General features: G+C 45.8%; 1 protein-coding gene across 1 annotated transcript in view; it reads left to right on the plus strand.

Moving 5' to 3' along the window:
- The window catches only part of LOC311102116 (RNA-binding protein Musashi homolog 2-like), a 252,440-nt gene that overhangs the window by 188,840 nt on the left and 49,021 nt on the right, over nucleotides 1-14,579 (plus strand). The window lies entirely within an intron of this gene.

Consider the following 14,579-nt stretch of genomic DNA (forward strand, 5'->3'; position numbering starts at 1 on the left):
AGGGTGGAACAGCTATCCATGTCTGAAAGCTGGTGGCATTATTGAAAAAAACAACATCAGTCCAGGCTGTTCCCAATGCCACACCTGATGCCAGACCTGATGCCAGACCTGATGCCACACCTGATGCCAGACCTGGTGTTGGTGTTTATTCTTAATCTTCAGTAGTGGCAGTGTGTTTCCAGGAGATTGGTCTCGGGTCATGGTCAATGGCCAGTTGACCAGGTGGTGGTGGGGAGAGGCTGTGAGCAGGCTGGCTGAGGCCCAGGACGGTGAGGCCATGGTGGGCAGAGAGGAGGAGGGTGGTGGTGGTGAAGCCTGGGTGTAGCGTTAGCCTGCGCTAATTGCCTTGTGACTCATGCAGCCTGCTGTGGCTCAGACAGTGTAGTGCAGCAGCGTAGGGGGAGCTTATCAGACCCTGCATGGCTCCATATCCTGGCCTGCCGTGCACTGACAACTATCCCTCCATAGTCAACACTACTACTCTACACTACTCCCCCTCCTTAGTCAACACTACCACTACTACACTACTCCCCCTCCTTAGTAGGCTGGGCACATTACATTTTTAACAACGCTTTTTTTGGATAAAAACTAGTTAATTGCATCCGCCGTGGAGCCCAGTTTCATAATATTACCATATGTCCCAGCTGCTTGTCGTAGTTTTGAAGTAATCACGAAAAAGCAGGTCTTATGTTAGGGCATTTTTCACCCTGCCAGCTCCTATTAGTTCTATTGAGCATCGTGGCACCAACTCGCCTTCAGAATGTTCTATTCCCAGCCCATTGTTCTACGTCACAATGCCTGCTTCGCTATTGTTGGCAATGAGACCTGCCCACGCTGGTAGTTAAAACGTCAACAACAACAACAAATGACTCATGGAACTCTGAGGTCGTCTCATTGTTTTCTATAGGGGAAATATAGGTATGTCTGTCTATTTCACAAAATATCTCGAATGTGTATATTTAGATTTTTTCAAGTCGGGCACCATTTTTAATCATGAGAATCTCATCTTTGTAATTATTTAAGTCTGGGCAGCGAGCTCAGTTGTCATCAATTGCTAGCCCCAAAATACTTTTTGCTCTTGGAACCCTGAGCTTCACCCATTGTTTTCCTATGGAGAAGCATGCCAGTCTATTTCGCCAAATATCTCTCAATGTGTATATTTTGATTTTTTTTCAAGTTGGACAACATTTTTATCAGGAGAATCTCCTCTTTGTAAACACTAGACCAGATATAGTTAGAAGTTTACATTTTTTCCGTACTTCCTCATTACGCAGACATAAGCACAGTTGACACCATCGAGGTGCGGATGTTTACTTTCTACACACGTTTTTTTTTTTTTTTCAGTTTCGTCCTTAGAACAGATTGTAGTGGTAATATGAAAAGGGATAAATTTTTTCGTGCCATTTAGGCTAAATGGAATTCTAAGCAACATTCCAGTCAAAATAAGCTCTGCGAACGTTCGATTCAATTCATTTGCTATGGGCTCACGCTGGTGTTCCAAGTCAACCAACGTTATATTGCAGTTTTTCAGCCTTGGGTGAATTTTGACACGTTCAATTGTCCAGCCTATCCTTAGTCAACACTACCACTTCTACACTACTCTACCTCCTTAGTCAACACTACCACTTCTATACTACTCCCCCTCCTTAGTCAACACTACAACTCTACACTACTCCCCCTACTTAGTCAACACTACTACTCTACACTACTCCCCCTCCTTAGTCAACACTACCACTTCTATACTACTCCCCCTCCTTAGTCAACACTACAACTCTACACTACTCCCCCTACTTAGTCAACACTACTACTCTACACTACTCTCCCTCCTTAGTCAACACTACCACTTCTATACTACTCCCCCTCCTTAGTCAACACTACAACTCTACACTACTCCCCCTCCTTAGTCAACACTACTACTCTACACTACTCCCCCTCCTTAGTCAACACTACTACTCTACACTACTCCCCCTCCTTAGTCAACACTACCACTTCTACACTATACTACTCTCCCTCCTTAGTCAACACTACCACTTCTACACTATACTACTCCCCCTCCTTAGTCAACACTACCACTTCTACACTACACTACTCCCCCTCCTTAGTCAACACTACCACTTCTACACTATACTACTCTCCCTCCTTAGTCAACACTACCACTTCTACACTACTGTCCCTCCTTAGTCAACACTACCACTTCTACACTACACTACTGTCCCTCCTTAGTCAACACTACAGCTTCTACACCACACTACTCCCCCTCCTTAGTCAACACTACCGCTTCTACACTACACCACTGTCCCTCCTTAGTCAACACTACCACTTATACACTACTCCCCCACCTTAGTCAACACTACCACTTCTACACTACACTACTCTCCCTCCTTAGTCAACACTACCACTTCTACACTACACTACTCTCCCTCCTTAGTCAACACTACTACTTCTACACTACTCCCCCTCCTTAGTCAACACTACCACTTCTATACTACTCCCCCTCCTTAGTCAACACTACCACTTCTACACTACTCTCCCTCCTTAGTCAACACTACCAATTCTACACTACTCCCCCTCCTTAGTCAACACTACCACTTCTACACTACTCCCCCTTCTTAGTCAACACTTCCACTTCTACACTACTCTCCCTCCTTAGTCAACACTTCCACTTCTACACTACTCTCCCTCCTTAGTCAACACTACCACTTCTACACTACTCTCCCTCCTTAGTCAACACTACCACTTCTACACTACACTACTGTCCCTCCTTAGTCAACACTACCACTTCTACACTACACTACTCCCCCTCCTTAGTCAACACTACCACTTCTACACTACACTACTCTCCCTCCTTAGTCAACACTACTACTTCTACACTACTGTCCCTCCTTAGTCAACACTACCACTTCTACACTACACTACTCTCGCTCCTTAGTCAACACTACCACTTCTACACTGCTCTCCCTCCTTAGTCAACACTACCACTTCTACACTACTCCCCCTCCTTAGTCAACACTACCACTTCTACACTACTCCCCCTTCTTAGTCAACACTTCCACTTCTACACTACTCTCCCTCCTTAGTCAACACTATCACTTCTATACTACTCTCCCTCCTTAGTCAACACTACCACTTCTACACTACTCTCCCTCCTTAGTCAACACTACCACTTCTACACTACTCCCCCTCCTTAGTCAACACTACCACTTCTACACTACTCCCCCTTCTTAGTCAACACTACCACTTCTACACTACTCTCCCTCCTTAGTCAACACTACCACTTCTACACTACTCCCCCTCCTTAGTCAACACTACCACTTCTACACTACTCCCCCTCCTTAGTCAACACTACCACTTCTACACTACTCTCCCTCCTTAGTCAACACTACCACTTCTACACTACTCTCCCTCCTTAGTCAACACTACCACTTCTACACTACTCCCCCTCCTTAGTCAACACTACCACTTCTACACTACTCCCCCTCCACCAGCCTGCACTGGGCCTAACACCGTTATGAATGTGACAACTGAGATCAAATACTTTATTTAATACTTCCCCTCCTCCATAGTGCTACACACACACACACACACACACACACACACACACACACACACACACACACACACACACAGACACACACACACAGACACACACACACACACACAGACACACACACACGGTGGTGAAGTCACAACTGCCACCTCTGTGTCAACACTTCCCATCCATTAAACCTTTAACCCCCAGAGATGATGAGATCATTCTGGTGATTCAGTCAGCAGGGCCAGGCAGACTTCCACCCAGTGACTCACCCTACACCCATCACTATACCACTGTAGCCATTAGTCCACTAATCTCTTCCCCCACCACCCACCACTGTAGCCAGTAGTCCACTAGTCTCTTCCCCCACCACCCACCACTGTAGCCAGTAGTCCACTAGTCTCTTCCCCCACCACCCACCACTGTAGCCAGTAGTCCACTAGTCTCTTCCCCCACCACCCGCCGCTGTAGCCAATAGTCCACTAGTCTCTTCCCCCACCACCCACCACTGTAGCCAGTAGTCCACTAGTCTCTTCCCCCACCACCCGCCGCTGTAGCCAATAGTCCACTAGTCTCTTCCCCCACCACCCACCACTGTAGCCAGTAGTCCACTAGTCTCTTCCCCCACCACCCGCCGCTGTAGCCAATAGTCCACTAGTCTCTTCCCCCACCACTGTAGCCAGTAGTCCACTAGTCTCTTCCTCCACCACCCACCACTGTAGCCAGTAGTCCACTAGTCTCTTCCTCCACCACCCACCACTGTAGCCAGTAGTCCACTAGTCTCTTCCTCCACCACTGTAGCCAGTAGTCCACTAGTCTCTTCCTCCACCCCTGTAGCCAGTAGTCCACTAGTCTCTTCCTCCACCACTGTAGCCAGTAGTCCACTAGTCTCTTCCTCCACCACTGTAGCCAGTAGTCCACTAGTCTCTTCCCCCACCACTGTAGCCAGTAGTCCACTAGTCTCTTCGTCCACCACTGTCGCCAGTAGTCCACTAGTCTCTTCCTCCACTACTGTAGCAAGTAGTCCACTAGTCTCTTCCTCCACCACTGTAGCCAGTAGTCCACTAGTCTCTTCCTCCACCACTGTAGCCAGTAGTCCACTAGTCTCTTCCTCCACCACTGTAGCCAATAGTCCACTAGTCTCTTCCTCCACCACTGTAGCCAGTAGTCCACTAGTCTCTTCCTCCACCACTGTAGCCAGTAGTCCACTAGTCTCTTCCCCCACCACTGTAGCCAATAGTCCACTAGTCTCTTCCTCCACCACTGTAGCCAGTAGTCCACTAGTCTCTTCCCCCACCACTGTAGCCAGTAGTCCACTAGTCTCTTCCTCCACCACTGTAGCCAGTAGTCCACTAGTCTCTTCCTCCACCACTGTAGCCAGTAGTCCACTAGTCTCTTCCTCCACCACTGTAGCCAATAGTCCACTAGTCTCTTCCCCCACCACTGTAGCCAGTAGTCCACTACTCTCTTCCTCCACCACTGTAGCCAGTAGTCCACTAGTCTCTTCCCCCACCACTGTAGCCAGTAGTCCACTAGTCTCTTCCTCCACCACTGTAGCCAGTAGTCCACTAGTCTCTTCCCCCACCACTGTAGCCAGTAGTCCACTCGTCTCTTCCTCCACCACTGTAGCCAGTAGTCCACTAGTCTCTTCCCCCACCACTGTAGCCAGTAGTCCACTAGTCTCTTCCTCCACCACTGTAGCCAGTAGTCCACTAGTCTCTTCCCCCACCACTGTAGCCAGTAGTCCACTAGCCTCTTCCTCCACCACTGTAGCCAGTAGTCCACTAGTCTCTTCCTCCACCACTGTAGCCAGTAGTCCACTAGTCTCTTCCCCCACCACTGTAGCCAGTAGTCCACTAGTCTCTTCCCCCACCACTGTAGCCAGTAGTCCACTAGTCTCTTCCTCCACCACTGTAGCCAGTAGTCCACTAGTCTCTTCCTCCACCACTGTAGCCAATAGTCCACTAGTCTCTTCCCCCACCACTGTAGCCAGTAGTCCACTACTCTCTTCCTCCACCACTGTAGCCAGTAGTCCACTAGTCTCTTCCCCCACCACTGTAGCCAGTAGTCCACTAGTCTCTTCCTCCACCACTGTAGCCAGTAGTCCACTAGTCTCTTCCTCCACCACTGTAGCCAGTAGTCCACTAGTCTCTTCCCCCACCACTGTAGCCAGTAGTCCACTTGTCTCTTCCTCCACCACTGTTGCCAGTAGTCCACTAGTCTCTTCCTCCACTGTGAATTGTGTCTGGGGGTGGAACACCATGAGTCTGGCCAGCGAGACTACAGATATAGGATCTTAATTAGACCTGTTTTTCACAGCAGGAAAATAATCCTGCAGCAACAGGAAATGTGAATTATTGTATGGATTAGAATTAATGAACCATTTTGTAGGGGTTGATAAATGTTTAGTTAGGTCAAATCAAGTCTGATTTTTTAAAGTGGAAATTACAAACTTTAGAAGCCTTTTTAAACCTTGAACAACAGGGTGATGAAGTTAATAACCTACATATGTAGTAGTTCACTGACACCCAGTCTCAGCCCCCCAGACACACAAACAGATGCGACCTACAGACAGACAATCAGACAGACACAGCATCCGTCCAACCACAGATCCAGCACAGATATTGACTTTCACATGATAGTGCATCAAATGCTCTCATTGTTCAGGGAACACCAAGCTCCAAGCTGTGATTTCTTTATTTTGTCGATCTCTCTCTTCTCAGCCGAGCCCCACGTTGCCCATCGACTGGCTGCATTAAATTGTGCTACGGGGGAATTGCATGCATTGTTAGCATCCGTAGGGGAGGTTAAAAAAGAGAGAGGGATGAGAAAAAGGGATATTTCCAACCCCGGCCTCCATCAGTATTATAGCTCCTGTCTCCATATAATGATACCTCTGTTTGTGGGGCTTCCTGGTTGCTGATTGGAGGAGCAGCTGGGAAATAAACGACTGAGAGAAGGTATGAAAAGAGGGATGAAGTGGAAGAATGTTTTGTGTGTGAAAAAGAGGTGTTGGATGGAGTCCCGCATCCTCTTTTTCTTCCCTCTCCTAATTTCGGATGTTGTTTTCAGAGTTTCTCTTTGCCAAAAGGATCAAAGCGACCTCGGAGGCATCGTCTGCTAGCAGCCTGCGCATTTGTGTGTGTGTGTGCGTGTGTGTGTATGTACGTGCATGTGTATTTGACTAGCTAATATTCCGCTATAACATTTTAGTGATTACGTTGTAAATGGCAGTAGTAATGCACTCTTGGAAGTGTCCACCAGGCCGTAGACCTCGTGTGAGAGATGCTTTATAGCCACCATTTCACAAACACCATCTGTGCCCCCTTAACCCTCAGCTTTTAAGAGGGAAGAGGGCCATCTCAGTCTCCATCTCTACTTCCTGTGTGGAACTAGCAGGGCAGATCCAGGCAGCGTCTCCTCTCCTAGTGAGTGGTTCTGACTGGGACTTACAGGGCTCTGCATAAAGAGATGATTTCACCAGGCATCAGTGGCTCAGTGCCACTATAGGGGTGAGGGTCTACTGTCAGAGTGCCAGCCGCCCTGGGCCGAACCTGTTTGATACCCACTCTGGGTAGACATAGAAAGCCATAAAACATTCAGTAGACTCTTCTCCTCTCACAGTGACTCTGAGAAAGAGAGAGAGAGAGAGAGAGAAAGACTTTCTCCAAAACTGGGGATCAGGTTTGACTGAATACCTGAATGTGTGTCAGTCTGTGTCAGCCTAGACAGTCTCACACCCCTCTCACACTCTCCCCAAATCGCTCCATACAATACCAGGCCTCATTCCCACCATTTGTCTTGCCTCCCCCTTCTCTATTTTTGAAACTTTACAGTTTTTAATAGATGCTTTGTCCGGTAGTACTCACTAAGCGTTGCTGCTTTACTGTGCTGTGACGGTAGAATATAGCTGTTTGACTGGAGTGTTGGGCGCTCAATAAAGCCGCCCCGCCACTCAGGAGAGTGTTTAAAGGCCTGGTTGGGGCAGATTGGGACATGCAGCTGTTGGCTGTTGGACACACGTAGTAGAGTCCATTTATCCTGGCCTGGGATAAACCCTCCACCAGGGACTACTGTAGCAGTGCTCTTTCTTAGATTCACAAATTAGGTAATTATACCATATCCTTTCTCCCAATGGATCAGAACTGGATGTGAGACTAGAGGTGAGGGCTGTATGTTAACTGTCGGTACAGTGATGCCCATTCTTACACCGCCCTCACAGATGTCAACATTTAACTGCTTTGGTTTCAGTGATTGACCAAACTCAGCCTTGGGTATGAAAGGACCTCACTCTCCCCTCTACTGGTGTCTCTGTGCTGTCTGCACCACCAGCTAACACCCCCCCAGACCTGTAGACCTGCTGCATGTGCCCAGGCAATACTGCCATCCCTCTCCATAATCACCCATGCCCCCCATGCTGCCCCCTATGCTGCCCCCATGTAGCCCCCCTGCCAGTACAGACGTACCCTGGCTCATTCCCGTCACGTCGCACCCTCTTCCCTCCAGCCCCCTGCCTGCCCCCGGAGGCCCCCTGCGCTAGCCTGCCACGGCGCTAATCCATTAGCATGTATGATAAGTGCCTAGCATGTTGGCGGGCCAATTTAGAGGCTGGCTCCGCCATGCTGGGGCTCTGCAATATCATTGGGAGATAATCTACCGCTGTGAGGGAGAAAGTGGCAGCTCGGGGCGTGCAGAAAATCACTCTTATTTTCTTCTCCCTCTCTTCTCTTCCCTCCTTCTGGCTGTTAACACCACCTCTTCTTCTGATGACACTGAGAACATGCCGGAAACACGCAAGGGAGGGAGGGAAGTGTGTGTTTGTGTATGTGTGTGTGTGTCAGAGGAGAAAGGGCCAATGCAGAGGAGACATGACATGATTCTATGAGTGTGTCCATAGTTCAACCCATTTAATCCCATTAGGTGACATCATGTTATGTTGATTCTTCCAATCTCTCTCTGTGTGGATTTACTCAGCTCTCTCTGTCCAGGAGGAGTTAGTGTACAGCTAAGACTCTCTCTCTCTCTCTCTGTCTCTCTCTCTTTCTCTCTCTCTGTCTCTCTCTCTCTCTCTCTCTCTCTCTCTCTCTCTCTCTCTGTCTCTCTCTCTTTCTCTCTCTCTCTCTCTCTCTCTCTCTCTCTCTCTCTCTCTCTGTCTCTCTCTCTCTTTCTCTCTCTCTCTCTCTCTCTCTCTCTCTGTCTCTCTCTCTCTGCCTGCTTGCCCGCCTGTCTTTGTGTTTACACACGGGAGCACTTCAGTATTTTAAGAGTAGGTTAAGCTAACGGAGGTGAATTGTAATATTTGAAAGATTACAGTAATTTGGCCAATTGTAATGGAGAATGCCATTTCCAAAGTGCTCTTTAAGACCAGAAATGTCACAACAGAGAAGGGGAGAGAATCCAGTTCTTAGAAAGGGGGAATGAAATGGCATGGTAAAGCTAACAGGGTTTTATGGCCTCTTAACTGAAGTTGATGTAACACATAAAGAAAGGAAAGCAGTAAAGTGGAAGGGAGAGATGAGGCTGGGGCTCCTTCTACCTCGCTTCACCCTGAGAGACCCCACTGTAATCTATAGTCAGGACACACACACACTGCCTGATGAAGAGCCCAACAACACACACACATGCAATGCAGGTACGCACACACGCACACAATATTTTGTATTTGCTCTAGAGTGCTTTCCTCTCGCAAGCTCCACAGTGAAAATAGATGTTCTGTTTTGGAAGCATAAATAGCCTCTGACAGCATTTCTGGGTTTCTTTTCTCTGCTGATATAGATTTGTGTGTCAGGCAAAATAGCTATAAGTGTATTAATAATGTACAGGGGCTCCCCATGTCTCCCATGTAATTTAATTCAATTTGCCATGAATTATGTCTGTGTTAAGTTTAGGGTTCTGCCGTCGGGCAACAGAGCAGATTTCTCTTTCTTCCTCACTCTCTCTCAACCCTCCCTCCCTCCACAAATATGATAGAACAGTTTGTTTGTGACTTTTTCCCATGGTGGGGGAGATGGTTGGAGGGGTGTGAGTGGTCGTAATGGCAGTGCTGTGCTGCTAGGTATCGGGATACAGAGACAGAGAAAGGCCTGAGATCTCTGTGGTAAAACAGGCATTTCACTGCTTACATGTAGTATGTACATAAAATGAGTGGTTTACTGTACTGTAATGTCTTTAAAAGGAGTTTAATGTCCTTTTATTGCCCTGCTCAGATAATAATAGTCAAAACAGGCCATCTGATGTGACCACTCGGATGACCTGTTCTCAACAGACTAGAGCCCTCCTTCCCTGTTGTCATGTTTGCCTCTGTTATGTTGATGTGCTGGTTTTGGGTTTAGGGGAAAGTGTATTTCGTTCTCCTGCCTGGAGTGACTGTACTGTTGTGTTGAGGGATGAGTCACTTTGCCAGCCAGGCACTGCACTCTGCAGCATTGCAGTTCTGAGGAGGAAGACAGGGGAAGAAGAGATGTGAGAATGAATCAGTTTTGTGAATGAGGCAACTTCTCTCCTCTTTTTCTCTCCCTCACATCGCGCTCGGTCTGTCTGTCTGTCTGTCGGTCCGTCCGTCCGTCCGTCCGTGTGTGTGTCTCTCTCTCTCTCTCTCTCTCTCTCTCTCTCTCTCTCTCTCTCTCTCTCTCTCTCTCTCTCTCTCTCTCTCTCTGTTATCAGGCCTGTCAGAGGAAGTGCCTGCTCTTAAATGTGCTCGAGGGAGCAAAATTTGCCTCTAAAGAAGGTTGGTTCCACGCATTATGGCAGTCAGGGAAAGTGACAGTGTTCTTTCTGGACTGGATCGTTCTAAAAGAGAGAAAGTGCTGATGATCAGTTTCCACCTCTGTCACTTTTAGAAAGTTATACTTTTACATAGTAGATATGAAGATGGCTGTGATTCTGACTAATATGAGCTGGAATATTGTCAACATATTGTGGGCATCTATGTGGGCAAGTGGCACTTACCAACAGTAAAACATGATTGCTCTTCAGTAATTGTTTCCTCCTAGAGTAATTGTTCTTTAGTCGTTTTTTTTCTTCTTAACTGTAGTCTATCACACAATCCTGAGGCTGCACTTTCACATTGTCACAACAGGGAGGTTATTGGTGTTAAAAGAGCTTGTTAACATTAAAAGCGTTAATGCGGAAAAGCTCATGCAGACGGGAGGAGTGGAGGAGGAGTAGGGTGTTCTCTAATTACCCCCCCCCCCAGAAGGAGACTGGCAGGTAGCATCTGCCCCCACAGCTCCCTGCCCTTCACAGATCCCTGCCCTCTGGTCCTGGGTGGACCTGTCAATCAAACCACTCTGACAGAGGTGTGTGTGTGCAGAGATGCTCTACTCACAATAATGTCACACTCTCACTAGTCATTATGGATAGATTAGGTAAATGGATGCTTGTATAAATGCTTGTATGAATTAATTAAACATTTTGATTGGAGGAATTCAAAAGTTGATTCTTACAGCACAAGAAGAATGTTCTGTATTGCGCTGAAAACGTCTGGAAAGGGATCTAGTTTCGACAAATCATCCGACCTGCTTCTGTGTGTCATCTCTGCGATTGATTATTTTATTTCATGATGACTACTGGACATTTGTTTAAAGTTTACAGACAGATAAACTTAGAGGTAAACTTAGAAAACCACAGACTCAAAAACCACTATATCCTCTCTCCTCCCTCTCTCCTCCCCCATCTTTCTCCACTGCACTGCCCTGACAAGAGTGCCAGGCAGCCCTCCACCTAGGGCTGTGGCAGTCATGAAATTTCATCAGCTGGTGATTGTCAAGCAAATAATTGACCAATAATTAACATAAGCACATTTAGCATCTCCAGGCTTCCACGCATTGCCTACAAGCCACTGATGCAGACCTTTGGAACATCTACATACAAAAAATTAATAGAATAAATCCATGTAATATAGACTACAACATCACAATAAATCCATTATTTATTTTAGACAGGTCTAAAGAAACATTATATGAAGAAAATGTAGTCTATTTCAGAAGAACAGAATAGCATACTCTGAGTTGTCCTTATTTTAGGCCCTGATCTGGCTATGCCAAATGGCTGTGGGCTACACTAGTTCATTTAGCAGACAGAATTTGCTTAGAATTCTGTGGCATTATTTTATATGATTTTATAGTATGAAGAATACAATTGAACATAGCTGAATAAAATAGAAAGGATATTTTCTCCAAATGATTTGAGGGAGTGCGCACATGTGGCTATTCTGTGTTGAGCGTTTAACAAAGAAACAGGTACTCCTATATGCTTAATTTAGAGTTATTTATGTAACTGTAGTTGTGATACAAACGTTGGGCTATATGTTTAGATTATTAATACATTCTAAGGCTGCATGATGCTACTCTAATGATGATTTGAAAAAAGTTGCATCCAAGACATGAGCTCTGCTTAGTTTTTTTTTGCGCAGGCTGCACATACTTCATCAGTATCTCATTCATAATTTGACAAGCATTTGAGAATGCCTCGAAGTTCCCGGCGGCATCCCCTTTGAGTGGCCGTAATGCCACCTTAAAAAATCCATGCCTTTTGCAGCCAGTGCATCTACTATCCCCCATAGTACAAAAGCTGACATATTCTGTGCCAGAAATAAATATTTCAAACATAGTCTTGGACAGTTGTGGGATGCGATACATCCCAAATGAATACAACCCTAGCATCCAAAAACATTTTTACACAATGAGGCTGACGCATCAGATCAGAAGGTTTAGCTTAAAATGTTGATAAACTATTAGGCTATTTCTTCACATTATAAGCGCAGCAATGCGCACACGGCAGTTGGCTATAAGCACGAATGTTCCATTAGTGGGAAAACACTATACTCAAAAGTGACCACAAATACGATTATGCATGTAATGCTTTTATTATAAAGGCGCATTTTTATGGTGAAAATGATCTTCCCTAAACTTGAAACTCACAAGCTGCGTATGTATGCCAGTTAGGCACTGCACCAATTGTAAAGCGGATGAATGGGCTTAATTTTAAGAAGTTATTTGACCACTTTAGTTGTGATACAAACCGTAGATATATAGGCCTACGGGCTAAAAGGCATGCGTTTCCTGCCTTACTGCACACAAGCTGGGCATCATTCACAAGTGATAATATATCATTGACAACGTGAAAGGCTAATATTGTCACCCATCAGACTATTCTTGATTTAATCTAGTCTTTACATATACTAAATCATATACAGTGGGGCAAAAAAGTATTTAGTCAGCCACCAATTGTGCAAGTTCTCCCACTTAAAAAGATGAGAGAGGCCTGTAATTTTCATCATAGGTACACGTCAACTATGACAGACAAATTGAGAAAAAAAATCCAGAAAATCACATTGTAGGATTTTTTATGAATTTATTTGCAAATTATGATGGAAAATAAGTATTTGGTCACCTACAAACAAGCAAGATTTCTGGCTCTCACAGACCTGTAACTTCTTCTTTAAGAGAATCCTCTGTCCTCCACTCGTTACCTGTATTAATGGCACCTGTTTGAACTTGTTATCAGTATAAAAGACACCTGTCCACAACCTCAAACAGTCACACCCCAAACTCCACTATGGCCAATACCAAAGAGCTGTCAAAGGACACCAGAAACAAAAGTGTAGACCTGCACCAGGCTGGGAAGACTGAATCTGCAATAGGTAAGCAGCTTGGTTTGAAGAAATCAACTGTGGGAGCAATTATTAGGAAATGGAAGACATACAAGACCACTGATAATCTCCCTCGATCTGGGGCTCCACGCAAGATCTCACCCCGTGGGGTCAAAATGATCACAAGAACGGTGAGCAAAAATCCCAGAACCACACGGGGGGACCTAGTGAATGACCTGCAGAGAGCTGGGACCAAAGTACAAAGCCTACCATCAGTAACACACTACGCCGCCAGGGACTCAAATCCTGCAGTGCTAGACGTGTCCCCCTGCTTAAGCCAGTACATGTCCAGGCCCGTCTGAAGTTTGCTAGAGTGCATCCAGAAGAGGATTGGGAGAATGTCATATGGTCAGATGAAACCAAAATATAACTTTTTGGTAAAAACTCAACTCGTTGTGTTTGGAGGACAAAGAATGCTGAGTTGCATCCAAAGAACACCATACCTACTGTGAAGCATGGGAGTGAAAACATCATACTTTGGGGCTGTTTTTCTGCAAAGGGACCAGGACGACTGATCCGTGTAAAGGAAAGAATGAATGGGGCCATGTATCGTGAGATTTTGAGTGAAAACCTCCTTCCATCAGCAAGGGCATTGAAGATGAAACGTGGCTGGATCTTTCAGCATGACAATGATCCCAAACACACCGCCCGGGCAACGAAGGAGTGGCTTCGTAAGAAGCATTTCAAGGTCCTGGAGTCTCCAGATCTCAACCCCATAGAAAATCTTTGGAGGGAGTTGAAAGTCCGTGTTGCCCAGCGACAGCCCCAAAACATCACTGCTCTAGAGGAGATCTGCATGGAGGAATGGGCCAAAATACCAGCAACAGTGTGTGAAAACCTTGTGAAGACTTACAGAAAACGTTTGACCTGTGTCATTGCCAACAAAGGGTATATAACAAAGTATTGAGAAACTTTTGTTATTGACCAAATACTTATTTTCCACCATAATTTGCAAATAAATTCATTAAAAATCCTACAATGTGATTTTCTGGATTTTTTTCCCTCATTTTGTCTGTCATAGTTGACGTGTACCTATGATGAAAATTACAGGCCTCTCTCATCTTTTTAAGTGGGAGAACTTGCACAATTGGTGGCTGACTAAATACTTTTTTTCCCCACTGTATGTGTGAAATTTGTTTTGATTTAGAATGGGCCATTATCATGCACTTGTCGGAACAGGGGCAGGGGGAAAAAAATATACATGTCATCTATGCACTTAAATAGCAAATGGAGGACGCTTTTCCCGTGGTTCATTTTCATACCAGCCAGGTAGGCTATACTCCTGTTGTAAAGAGAAGCAATGTGCTTAATATTAGGAAAGTAGAGAAATAATTATAGTAGGCCTAGCCTATAGAAAGCTGATGGGATCCTCCTCTTTTTAATAGAGGCCATCAC

Source organism: Coregonus lavaretus (genome assembly GCF_964263955.1).
Source record: "Coregonus lavaretus genome assembly, chromosome: 26".
Classification (NCBI taxonomy): Eukaryota; Metazoa; Chordata; class Actinopteri; order Salmoniformes; family Salmonidae; genus Coregonus; species Coregonus lavaretus.